The 12,921-nt window shown below is 40.1% G+C and overlaps 1 protein-coding gene across 5 annotated transcripts in view; it reads right to left on the bottom strand.

Moving 5' to 3' along the window:
* Positions 1–12,921, bottom strand: part of SLC35F3 (solute carrier family 35 member F3) — a 159,073-nt gene that overhangs the window by 94,008 nt on the left and 52,144 nt on the right. Inside the window, exon 1 of one of the 5 annotated variants that reach the window (XM_038177304.2) lies at positions 10,492–10,585. The exons of the other annotated variants lie outside the window; for them this stretch is intronic. The gene's annotated coding sequence lies outside the window, so the exon portion shown is untranslated. Of the gene's footprint in view, positions 1–10,491; positions 10,586–12,921 lie in introns of those variants that run through there. 5 annotated transcript variants of the gene reach the window in all.

The raw sequence follows: 12,921 nt of genomic DNA, 5'->3' as shown, positions 1-12,921 counted from the left end.
TTATAATTTAGGACCTATGAAAAGCTCTACATTTAGAAAAAAAAGAAAGATATAATTGTATTATACTGTGAAAATTGTACTGTAATTATACTGTGAAAATGTGCACCTTATTGGATCCCCTCCTTCTTTCACAGACAGGCATGTATTACTTCCAATAATAAGAGAAAGGCAGTTCTGTGTGTATATATTATATGTATCAGCATTTCAATGTATTTTACAGAGCAGGAGATTTTTTTTAATACAGGTTTCTAGAAACTGAGTTAAAATCACCTATGAAGGGTTGATTGGAAGAAGACTTGTGGTAAGGTAAAAGATTTGATGCCTTCGTATACTTTGAGCTTGTGTTCTGTGGACTCCTGTTCAACTGCTGAAATTCCATTAATATTTGCCTTCCTTAATATGCTGAACTAAATATCCCTACATTGACTGTTCCTTTTGCAGATCAATCCAAATGGAATTGCACTCTTGCACAAAAGCTGCCTTCTTCTCCCTGCCTATAACTTTGGCCAGAGGCTGACAAAAAAAAAAAAAAAAATAAATTTCCTCGTGAAGCATGAGAAGTCTCTTGACCCTCTCAACATTGTCACTCCAAAGATTTCGCTACCCTGGGCTTGTGGATGTTTTGACCGGTCACTGCCCAGCCACGGCCAGAAGAGGGAGCACAAACCTTCTGCTTTTACTCTTGGAGCTACATCACCAGCAGAGATGCTCTGTTCATTTGCTTTTATTTTTTCTAACTTGACATGTTCAGTTCTAAATAATTTATGGAAGCTGTTTGGGAACTCAGAACATTCCTCTTCATATAGTGCATGAAAGCAGAAGATGAATGGATGATGATGATTTGTGTCCTGAGAAATATGAGATCAAAATCAGACAGGATTTATAGTTGCTTCAGAAATGCAAACACACACACACACAAAAACACCCCTATAGTTATGATTTTCAATATTAATACAAAATAAATGCTGAAGTACTAAATACTTAGTGTGTAAATATGTATGTATATATATAGAGAGAATATATGTATAGATGTGCATATATTTATGCATATGTATGTTTCCCTCCCTCTAAAAGGAGACTGCACATTTCTACCCCTTTGCAAAGAAGGATGAATTATGACCCTGTATCCTTTTTGCAGGTGGGGTCACAGACACCAGAGATGCAGCAGCAGTCTCAGGGCAGACAGCAGCAGTGAGAGTGCTGGCAAGACAACCTCAGGGCATGTGCTCAAGGCTGGATGCAGATCAACGTGCATCTGCTGAAGGGCTCAGCTCAGCTCTAACATGGTTACACAGTTGACAGACTGAACAATCCTCTGGCACTGAGCTTGGGTAGAACAGCTGTATATACATACACCAATTTGAATTAGCCTGGGTTGCTATAATGTGAAAGGCTTGACCTATCACTGTTGTCATAGCCTCAAAACTGTATTTATTGTCTTAGTGATGCAAAGGTGCTAAACTGTCTTGTCTGGTTAGAAAGTAGAATTAACAGGGTATATTACATCTTCTGGGGAATACGTATTGTTTACAACTGGGGGCGGAGTGCGAGATCTACCTGTGGAAACATCAGATTTCATAAAACAAAATGAAAAGAAAACAACAACCAACTAGCTGGTTACAAAGAAGAGGGAATTACCAATGGATCTCTGGGTATTGCAATATAGTACCAATACGTGTGCTTTCGGCTGAAAACAATCCCAGCACAGCAATACACACAATGAAATTTTTGTGCTAAGAATCAAACCAGTTTCATCAAGCTCAGACTTTGGGGGAAGTCCGTAGCACTGTCATTTCTCCTCATTCCATGGAGATTCTCAAGACACCTGCTATTCCGTTTCCACCACATCTGCAGATGTGTCCCATTGAGAACTGGAAAAACCTTAAAAAACATTGCTAAGCCCAGTTAGTTTGGGGGAAAGTTTAAAAATTTGATACAATTGTATTTTGGAATCTCAGCTATAAGAAGACAAAATGAATAGGTAAAATAAAGAGTTATTTTGTCTACTGGTAATTTTTTAGCTCCCCATCAGACTGGATTTCCAGCTAGCAGTTTTGGAAAACTTATCAGTTAAAATACTGAATATCCAAGGAAGTAGGAAATGCATGTACTGCATATACTAGTGTGGAATAAAGTAAAATGGAGGGCTGGGTATATATCCCAAAAAATCTGGGCCAGGAGAAAGAGCTGATTATAAAGACTTCTACTCTCCAACAGAGAGAGGGAGTAAAGGAATCAAAAATCTACACCTCCTCTTTAACCATGAGCCCAACTTTAAGTTCCTCAGACCAGTCAGCCAAGAACTAAAAAGAAAGACATCCTCCAAGCAGCACACATCTTCTCCTTACTGGCATTTCCAGTTAATAAGTAACAAGGAATGGTAATGGGGGGATAGCAAGGTTTCTCACTAAGTTTTCAGCTTCAAGACACTGCTAACAAATCCCACTCCTTCTGATGCCCCCAACATTTTTTCCTCTCTCACCCTAGTCAGCTGATTCAGTCTAACAGCCAGAATTTACATGGAAAATAATTGCAAATCCTGCATCACCACGTGCACAAGTCTCATAATACACATACCAGTTCACATCTTTGCTTAAATTGACCAGAAAGGTGATTATTAACCAAAACCATTCAACAATCCCACAGGAAGGAGCATCCAGAATTTAGCAAGCATGCTATCATAAAGCAGCACCAACAGACAGTTTTGTCAGAATGAAAGAAAGGATTTGGGGTTTAGAAGGGCACAGTATTTTTCTCCTTTGTTGCACAATAACATTTGCCAGTTATTCAGTGCTGCTATCCTCAGAAGAAAGGAATCTCTTTTTGTGTCTGGGAACAGAAACATTAACCTATAAAGCGTCAGATTGCACGCGACCCATTTGGCTGCCAGTTCGGGGTATGAAGAAGTGTACTTGATCTTGAGTCACAATGAGTTCATTTCCAAGTGCTCTGGTAGGGTGACAAAGTATAGCAATGAACAACATTTCCATCAATTTTAAGGAGGTTTTGAAACTGCCAGGGTGCTGTAAAGTCATCTCAGCATAAATCTCAATGGGTTGTATCAAACTACTTTTCCTGGGACTGATGAGTCTTGAGCCTCTTCCTGTCAGCTTCCCACAAGCATCCCCTCCCTGCTGCAGCTACTTCTCTCTTCTTTCTGCTACTGCCTCTCACAGCTTTGCCCGAGCAGTTTGGCATGTTGGTCTGCAGCAGTGGTCTCCTTCACACCCCTGCAGCTGCCTCACCAACTTCCAAATTCCTTACACGGATTGCATGAGTAGAAGGCTTGAAAATAGAAGCATTTTTTTTTCCTCTCTGCTGCTGCTGCCACCTCCTTGGAGCAAACAGCTTGAGCTCAACTTATCTTTAGGACGAGAGAATCTAATCAGCTGGTACTGGTGCTCTGCATCTATCTGTGAAGCCTTCTGCTTGGAAGAGTTTGAACCACTTCTCCGCTGGAAGTCTTAATTACATTTAAACTGGTTCCCTTCATCACTTTTTATCTCTCCGGGCAATATATATATATAATTTCTTCACATTGCTAGAATTACATAAAGGGGATTTAATGAAAAAGAGAACACCACCAAGAGAACACCTACTTGATGTTATATGTGCCTTCAGATAGGACATGATATACTTTGATCTGAATTCTTGTGTTCCCTACCACCATCACATAGCAGCAACACCACTCTTTTTGAGAACAGTACTGTGAGACTATATAGTCAAACAGAAATTAAAGATTAAAGAGATATGACATGAATCATATGAATTTCAGCTTAGTCTTCAAAATATGTTTTAACTCTGTATTCTTCTCACCTGCCATCCGTTCATCTTCCAAGTAATTTACTAGTAGACTGCATGCTGTACTTTTCTGTGAACACTGCGTGGAAAGGCAAAGGACAGTTTCTGGTGAACTTAATATGGGACACCACGCATGGTAACAGACTGCTCATTATACTCCGCTTTGCTGTGTGGGTTGCAAAGGACTGCCTTGAAAGCTCTCAGTGGGGATGTCTGAGCAAAGTGGTGAGCACTGCTCTGGGTATACCCAAATGCAATGGCATGTCTACAAAAGCAACAGGCACCTCTGCACAGACAACATGGAGACCAAGGAGTACTGTGTTAGTAGGCTGATTATTATTTCCACCCCTTGATGGGATCGCGTAGGCTGAGCCTGGCACTGAAGTGACTGCAGAGCTCCTGACAGGAGCAGGCTCATTCAGAGCTACTGTGCAGCTCTCCATGTGATCGCCCTGGACTGACTTCCCCTCTATGCTTCACGGTATGGCGTTCACATTCAAAATTTGTATTCCTTTGATGTCTTGCTGATCAAGTACATGCTACCAGGACCACAATATATTAAAACTCTTTCATTTTCAGACTGCATCTAATGTGGCTTAATTTAAGACCAGGCCTAGTTACCTCAGTGAGTGTCAAATGGAAAAGAAAAAGGAATAAAATTGAAAACAGACTTCTAGGAATGTTCCCAATGTCACAGATTTCCGTGAAGGTAGCAGAAAAAAGCAATTCAGAGTTAGGTCACAGTAGAAAAAAAAACAACTGTTATTAGCTGGTATCAAAAGACAGGTTTGAGAGATTTAATATAGTATGAAAATCCCAGAGCAAGCGTCATTAGTAGAACCACTAGGAGAGAAAGTAATGCTTTTTACCTGAGAAACAGCTACACTTCATAGGAAAGTCTCTGCTATTAATTTGGATAGTGACATGTTCCTCAGGAGTCCTCGGGAAGTACAGAATAGTCATATCCAGATAACAATAAAAGCAGCACCCTTGTGAGAGAACATTATTTTATTTCAGGTCCATCAAATATATTACCCCCCGTGCATTGTGGTTAGGACAATGTGCTCAAAAGGAGAATGCAGGACCCTGCAGTGGGCAAATAGCTCATAATATCAACCCCACTAGTCTGTACCTGCAATTAAAATTTCTGGCCAGGCATAGGCAGTAATAATTAAAGACACCACGTAACCTGCTGGCCTGAGAAAGCAGCAGCTATTAACAAATCTGAATAACTTCCCTCTTGTGCAAGTGCTGTTACTGAATCCATTTGCCATCAGGAAGGAAAACAGGAGTCAAAAGCATCTAATACTCTCAAGGGAAAGGAAAAATACAAACAAAACACATTACTTAGCAACTCATGATATTTCACCACGACAGAAAATTTTCGACTCAGAAGTACTCACTTGAACATGTATGCCCACATTCAAGCAACAAGAATAAAAGAAAAATCCTGTAATCTTAATGAGAAATACTATATATACACTCCAGCACACAAAGCCTATGTAAGCGTAGAGAGACTTCTACTCAGCATAATGCAGTTTAGAGGAGACATAAGAACTAATGCTTAATTAGCTAAACTGGGACCTGGGCTTGGTAATGGCACTTCAATATGGCATTTAAGCCAAACAGCCTGCCTGAGAGACAGGGTAAATTATCCTGTAAGCATAGCTGTAGGGCTTCCAGAACCTACAAGGACTTGGGCACCTACACACGATTTGTTTAACACTGAACAGATGTAATCTGGCTCACGGACACCAGGAAACCCAGTGCGTGTGCCAGTGAGCCAACAGTAGTGATATGGGAACTTAGAAACAAATATATCACCCGATGATGGGCTAAGACTTATTTCAAGTAATCTCTCTGATTGAAACTAAGAGGCGAAGAAAGCGAAGCTAGAAGTTGTAATTGCTGTAGTTCACCGAGTGTTCCCTGGGGGACTGTATTCTGAAGCCCAGAATAAAAGCTATCAGCATCCTGAATGGAGCTGTCAAGCCACACTTGTTAGCAAAATTGGTTGAGAAGATGAAAAATCCCTTTTCACTTGCAATTGATAGAGCCAGTAATTCAGACTTGACAGAAGAAGCCTCCAACAGTGATGACATCTAAGGCAATTTGAAGCCATCTAGAACCGCGTGATAGATTTCTGTGGATTTGGTACCCAAGGGAGGCCCAGAGATAAGCAGAGTCTTGTATAAAAGTCTTTCCATGGATGAATGTTTATATAGCACAGTACACAGTATTTCCTCGATGACCGTTATTCTTTAGAAATGCAAAGAACTTTGATGCAAAGACCTTTGATGTGAAAGACCTTAATGGTCAAAAATCATCAATTTGCTGAAAGTCCCCAGTTTATATGGTGGTTTTTTTCAATGTGTGTTGTTGGGACGACTCTCAAGAAATGCTTGAAAGTGTCCCCTGCCATCTTGGACAAACCCAGGGAATTCAGGATATACACTACCACAGAAAGCTTCTTGCCACCCAATGCAAAGCAGCAAAGATTAAAACCCCTATAAGCTTACCTCTGTTAAGGAGAGGTTTTCCTGACACTGTTTCTGACTAGTTGTTGAATGGTTCCAGCAGAGGCCTTTACATCTGCTGGATGTACAGGAGTGTTAAACGCATTTCTGTAGAGAAAGAAATGCTTTTTTTTTTTTTTTTTTACCTGTTTGTACCAGGAATGTAAATGTTGCTAAAAAAAAATCCCATATGGCAGCTTAGGGAACCTATAGTGGTTATTCAGTAAACCGCAGATTTGATACCACCTGACCTCTAAAAAGTGGAGAATTGCTCTTCTTGATGACAGGCTACTTGCAATCTGTATCACCAGCAGAGGATGCAGGTGTCACTTACAACGATTTACACATTTTCTGATGTTATTGCTATTTTTCTTGTGGGAGCTGACAATTCTGCTTGCGGGATGTCACTGCTACACAACCCAGTTCTACACCAGTCTACAGAGAAAAACTTGAAGACCAGGAAATATTCAAAACCTACAAATATTTTCCTAAATGTAATAATTTATAGCTTTTCTCAAAGGATGGAGAATTAAGATATTCTTAAGAGAAGCCAAACTAACTGAAATGCTCAAGGGCAGAATAATTTCTGGACATTTCGTGTTCCAAATTTATTTTTGTCAAACATTGTTGATCCACATACTGGACAGAAGCTATTTGTCTCATAGCTGATAGTGGCTGCAAGGCTTATTCAAACATATTGCTACTGCAACACAAGCACAGAGAATTTGTCTTTGAAGTTTTTAACGAAACCCAGAAAAATCGTGACTCATACTAAGAAAGTGAATGCACCCTCTACTCATCACGAGAGCAACCACCAAAAAAATGTTGTTGGAAATCTCTCCCGAAGTCAGCACAAAGAGGAATTTGCAGAAACTGAAAGCCTACCTGAATCTCCACTTATCAGTAATTCATCTAATCAACTGTCAACTCAAGTTTCTGGGAATAAGAAAAGCTTTACTGGGTTCAGCCCAGATCAAAATCTAAATCTAAGTCAAGAGGTATCAGAAGGCTATGGACAAAACTGGGACTTACTAGTGGTCAGTAGCTACAGCATGCCAATAACTAGCCACTGATGACTGTTTTGCAGCCATGACAAAAAAAAAAAAAGAACAACAACAACAAAAGAACATCAAGGATGATGAGAATGAAAATAATGAGGCAGTTTGCACCTCAAGCATGCAAAAAAGAACAATGTGCTTGTCTGAAAGATGTAAGTGGTGGGTGGATGGCTGGCATCAGCAGCTGACTGGAGGCAGAAACAGTCACTCAATACTGAGAAACACTTGGGAGTCTTTCCCTACTACCACTGTCCTTCTTTAATATATAATCTAACATAAATGCCCCATTGTCAAGAGAATCCTGCCAGTGTTTTGGCTATGGATATTACATTAAATGTATTTATATTTTTACTTGCATTTATTAACAGTGTGTCTTTTATCATTTCACAATAAAAAACTATGCTGACCTAATAAATAGCTCATATCTCTGTTCAAGTGCTAAGCAAATCTCCCACAAGCCTGGGGCTGAAACTGGGCAGTTTGGCAGTAAACAGTGTTACAGGAGTTCTGCGGAGAGGCATTAGCTAAACACAGCCAATATAGATAGCAGTTGTTTTTTTTTTTCCCTCCCCCCTAAGGAAAACTGGCATCTTGTAAAGTCATATTTTAAGACGACCTAAGGCAATTCATTTTCTTACAAGAAGCCAACACACAAAGCAGATGGGTTTCAGTGCAAAATGAGATCTCAAACATCTCAACAGAGCCCTTCAGGAGTAAGAAGAGATGTACTCAAGGTGGAAAACTCCTTTGTATTGAGAAGCTCTTGACATCACTGAGACCTCCAAAGTCTGCTGAGCTGAGAGGTGATAAAACCTCTTAAGCCTTCTCCTCTTAAGCAAACCTCAACGTCATAAGAGTTATCATGAATGAGGTTTCTGAGCCCTGATGCAGGGCTGATGACATAATCTGAGCTGTGGTTTCTAGAAAAATATCTACGACTCCAGAGAAGCTGTTCTCAACTCTGGGTGATAGACCTGCAGCTATTACGACCAAACTGAATATGAATTAAAGACAAATTTATTTTCCAGTTAACCTTTTTATCATTAGATTCAGCATACTTTCTCTTTCCTGATGATGAGAAACTAATCTGTATCTTTCAGCAAGATCAACAGTTTAGTTGGACATAAAGAATTTACACAAACCTGTCCATTTTCTCCAGCATCTGCTCCACATGGGAGTTGAGTGCAATATGGGAAAAGTGCAAACTAATAAGTAAATTCTGAAGGCAAAACCAGTCCATTCAGTGGCTTGAAGCACTGAACTCTTAATGGTTTTTGCCTTAGTGAGACTCCTCAAGTCCCAGACGCATCTCTACATAATTTGAAAAGACAGATTCTAGCAAGTCAAACCAGTCTAATTTTCAGTCTACAGCATCACATTTTCTCAGTGGAATCCTGCTAAAATCAAGACCACGAACAATTAGTTTCCTCTTTCCAATTTAAGTTACCATATTAAAAAGTAGGAATGCATATATAGTGTAGCCTTGAAGTTTATACCTCATGCACTGAAAACCTGCAGCTATTTAACTTCTATTCTGTTGGCCTACTGAAATAGCATTTTGCCAGCCTTCACTACCCCATAAATCCATTGCCTGATGTGAAATCTAACGTATGATTTCTGTTCTCTACTCCAGAAGTGAACACAAGTTAACAAGACACCTCAGTTTAGAAGGTATTTGGTCCACTTAATAAATGTTGGCAACATACCTGAACAAGCGTTCTTACTTCCCTCACAAGGAAATTCTCAGCATTTCTTCTTGAATATTTCCTCTTCAGCAGATTCATAACCTGATTCTAATAAGTTATTCAGCTATCTCACATCCGTCAATACTCGGTGGTTTCACAAAAATGAAGAATGTGAAGAAGATTTTCAAATTTAGTTGGCCAAGTCCTTTGCCTACTTTTTAGTCCCTCTACTCTGGAGATTTTGCTATGCACAATGGATTATGCATAAGGTATGAGTGCAATTGAGCAAAAGAACCGCTAAATTTCTTTAGCTAAGTATGCATTAACTACATGCATCAGGATATTCATCAAATGCAGATCATACTAGTACACTGTCTCAAACTTTAAGTAATCATTTTTTCACTGCTTGAGCACTCAGAGGTCCAAATAACAAAACGTCTTCTGTTTTCTAAGTAACCTACATTGGAGTTTCTAGATGCGGACTGGTAGTTCTGCACACTGTCTGTATAACAATATGATTTTCCAAGCAGGGACTGGAAATGATAAGACCCGCTGTTTGCACTACTGCCACAGTAGACTCAAGTTCTCAGAGGGGGAAGGAGACCTTGTAAAGGACTATGACTTATAGATGCAGGGTCTTTTGAACACAGCAGATGATGAGATACACAGAAGGAGCTGATAGGTGAAAAAAGCAAAGATAAATGCAGGGCAATTTACAGAAGGACTTGGCTTCAAAGAGAGTTGGTGCTTTCTTTGCTTAAATGTTTTCAAATCCCAGTTGTGCCTCCCTGGCCCTAAATTGGTTTGAGTACTTTTCACAAACAGAGCCCAGCTTACAGAAATGGAAGGTCTATAGCCCTCATGGTTAGCTGAAAAATGCTTTTGGCGTTATCTCGCAGAATTGCCCAGAATCTTTTTATCTAACAAACAGTATTAGCAAACCGCATGATGCTAAAGCCCAGTGTGTATCATACAAATCACCATCACAGACCATGTCTTTGGGTTTATGGCCGTGGTTCTGTTGTCTGGCTCCCTGCTCATATACAACCTGCAATTTAGCTGTGGAGCTGCCCAGAGCAGGGTATTTCATGCTGCCAAAGAGTTTGTTTCTTGCCAACATCCAGGATTATATACGTGTGATGACACAGTATTGTGCATTATGAAATATTTATCCTCATTATTTTGGACCACTGTACACAGATGAAAATAAATACATAAATATGATATAGCTATAAAAAAAAAATAGATAAACCCACAAATCAGAGTAATGACAGAAAGGACACAAGCTGTCACTATGTCTTTTTTACACAAACAAACTAACTAACAACAGTTATTTTTAAGCAAACTAACTAAACAACTGCACACATGAACTGCCCAAACTAGCATTTTTTAATATATAACTTTGGATCCTATTCTTTAAAATTCACTTACCATTTCCGTTTCAAATCTTATTCTTCTCCAATTCAAGCTTGTATGAAAAATCCTGTAGCTCTCAGAATAATTACTGCTTGTGCTAGCTCTCACACCAATTGATTTTTTTGTTTCCTCATGTGAGCAATGACTGCTTTCCTGTTCCGTTCCCTCGTATTTCTCCTTTCTGTTCTTCCTCCTGAATGCCCTTTATCATGAAACTGAAGCCATTTTTTTTACTTTTAAAACTGCTGCCAAAAGAACCCTGTAGAAAACACTATCTTAAATGTTTTCCGTCAATGTATTAGGCTGCTATGCCTCAGATACTGCAGAGAAAAACACCAAAAGTATTAGGGGAAAAAAGTCAATAAATAATGTAATTTATAGGTATGGCATCATGAGTATGATGTGGTTGAACAATAAGTTATGGCATTTAAGACCTTTTAACCAAACACAAGTGGGAAGAATGGTCTCTGAAATAGTGACAACCAATGCTTTGCCAGACCCTGATTAACAAGAAATGAATGCACAGTATCATGGTTAGGATCAAAGAATCCCTTAAGATAAAAACATGTCACACACAGTTAAGTGAATGTATCATGGTCACATCTCAAAAATACTTTCTATTTTTAAAGATATTGTTGGCTCTCATGTTACTCCTGGTAGGAAGTCTCTTTCAACGTGTAGTCACCTTTATCTAAGTGGATACTTTACAAACAATTGTTTCCACTCTTCAGATTTCTAAGACCTGATTCTTGATGGCTTTGTGCTTATACCACTGAAAGCAGCTTACACCCACCTTGAAAAGTGAATGTAACATTCACTCCATATTCTCTGTTCCCTCAGACACTTTTTGCCTGGATGCGTAAGCACATAAGGTGCAGTTTCTTTCTCTGTCCACATTCCATACTAGTCTCAAAATATGCTTTCCCACCAATTCATGGAAGATGAAAAAGGTCTGAGACATTCAGTGGAAAAGGGGAAAACAAGATCAGTATCTCTCAAGTACCTCACAGTATCCATAATATATTGTTGTCATGGTTTACACTGCTAAGACTGAAGCAAATCCTCTCCCTCTCACATCCTTCTTGCTAGGCAAGGAGAAAGCTAGCTACAGTACCTCTCTATCCAGGTGGGTCTTCTTCACAGTGAAGATGCAGTAGTTAATGTGAATTAGATAATGAGCATCAGCCATTTCCAACCAGCCAGCTGGCTCTTGCCCTACCATGACTCAGCTTTCACAGGGCCTCTATCATTAAATTTGCAGCAAATTATGGAGGTGAGTGTCCCACAGTGCTCTGTCCCACTGAAGTCTTATATTGTGACCTAAAGAGGGCAAGCCATCTGGAGGCACTTGAAGTTCAAGTGTCCAGAATCTAATAAAGTATTCAAGGTTCAGGATTCAAATCCTGAAAATAAGGGTATAGCAGTTATGCCTTTTTTTTTTTTTTTTTTTAACCTGAAAATCTTGGGAATGTACACTGTTGGCTTGAATCTTCAGTGTCAACAAACACAGCAGTGTCTAGGCACACGGACTGTGCCTCTCTGTGACTGACTGGGTTCAGTAACCAGCTGTGTCCTAATACACACGTGAGCCTTCTTGTAGGACAGATGCCCAGCCAGGGCTTTGTGACACTGAAGGCAGATGAACACCAGGATATATACATTATGTCTCAGCAAGTCCCTGAGCCCCCAGCCACGGGGGCTACAGCTGCATGCCAGCCCCTAACAACCTGCCGCCGGCACTGTTCGAGATGAGCCCCGGGGCTGGACAGGCCTCTGGTCTGAAATGGCACGGCCGTTCTCCTGTCCTGACGGCTTCATATGTCCCATGCTCACTAATGCATTTTGACAAGGACTCCTTCTAACACTTCTAACCAGACGGTTTTTAAAAGATATTTTAAGGCTGGCAAACATTCCTCTTCCCAATTCTGGCTGTTTTTAGCACTGCAACTGTTGCAAAAGAGACTGTGCTTTTAAATTTTATTTCCGCTCCCTGACAAGTGACCCAGTTTGATGCAGTGGACAGGAAGTTAAAAACCAGAAGAGTTAGCCCCAGGCAGAAACAGGATTTTGGAAGTTGAGTCCTCAACAAGGAACATTTCTGGATGCTCCACACAAGACTCTGTAACAGCACTGCCCAGGTAAGCCAAACCATAGGTGTCAGTAGCGTTGTACCCACAGCAGGGCAGATCAACATTAACTCAGCTCTCCTAATACCTATCCTAGCTTCAAAACCACACACACAGACACCCGCCCAAAGTACACAAGCTGGAGCTGGAACAACAGTCACAGCTTCATACTCTGCAAACAACTAATGGGCCACTGTGAAGGCCAGATGCCACTGTCCCCACACAGCAACTACAGAAACAGTAGTTTTGAGGTCAAAGAGATTAAGAAATCTACTAAATAATTAACCTGAAGAGAAAAAAAAAAAAAAAAAAAAGACTT

Source organism: Anas platyrhynchos, chromosome 3 (assembly GCF_047663525.1).
Source record: "Anas platyrhynchos isolate ZD024472 breed Pekin duck chromosome 3, IASCAAS_PekinDuck_T2T, whole genome shotgun sequence".
Classification (NCBI taxonomy): Eukaryota; Metazoa; Chordata; class Aves; order Anseriformes; family Anatidae; genus Anas; species Anas platyrhynchos.
The sequence above is the reverse complement of the archived record's forward strand: the minus strand, read 5'-3'. Positions and strand labels throughout refer to the sequence as shown.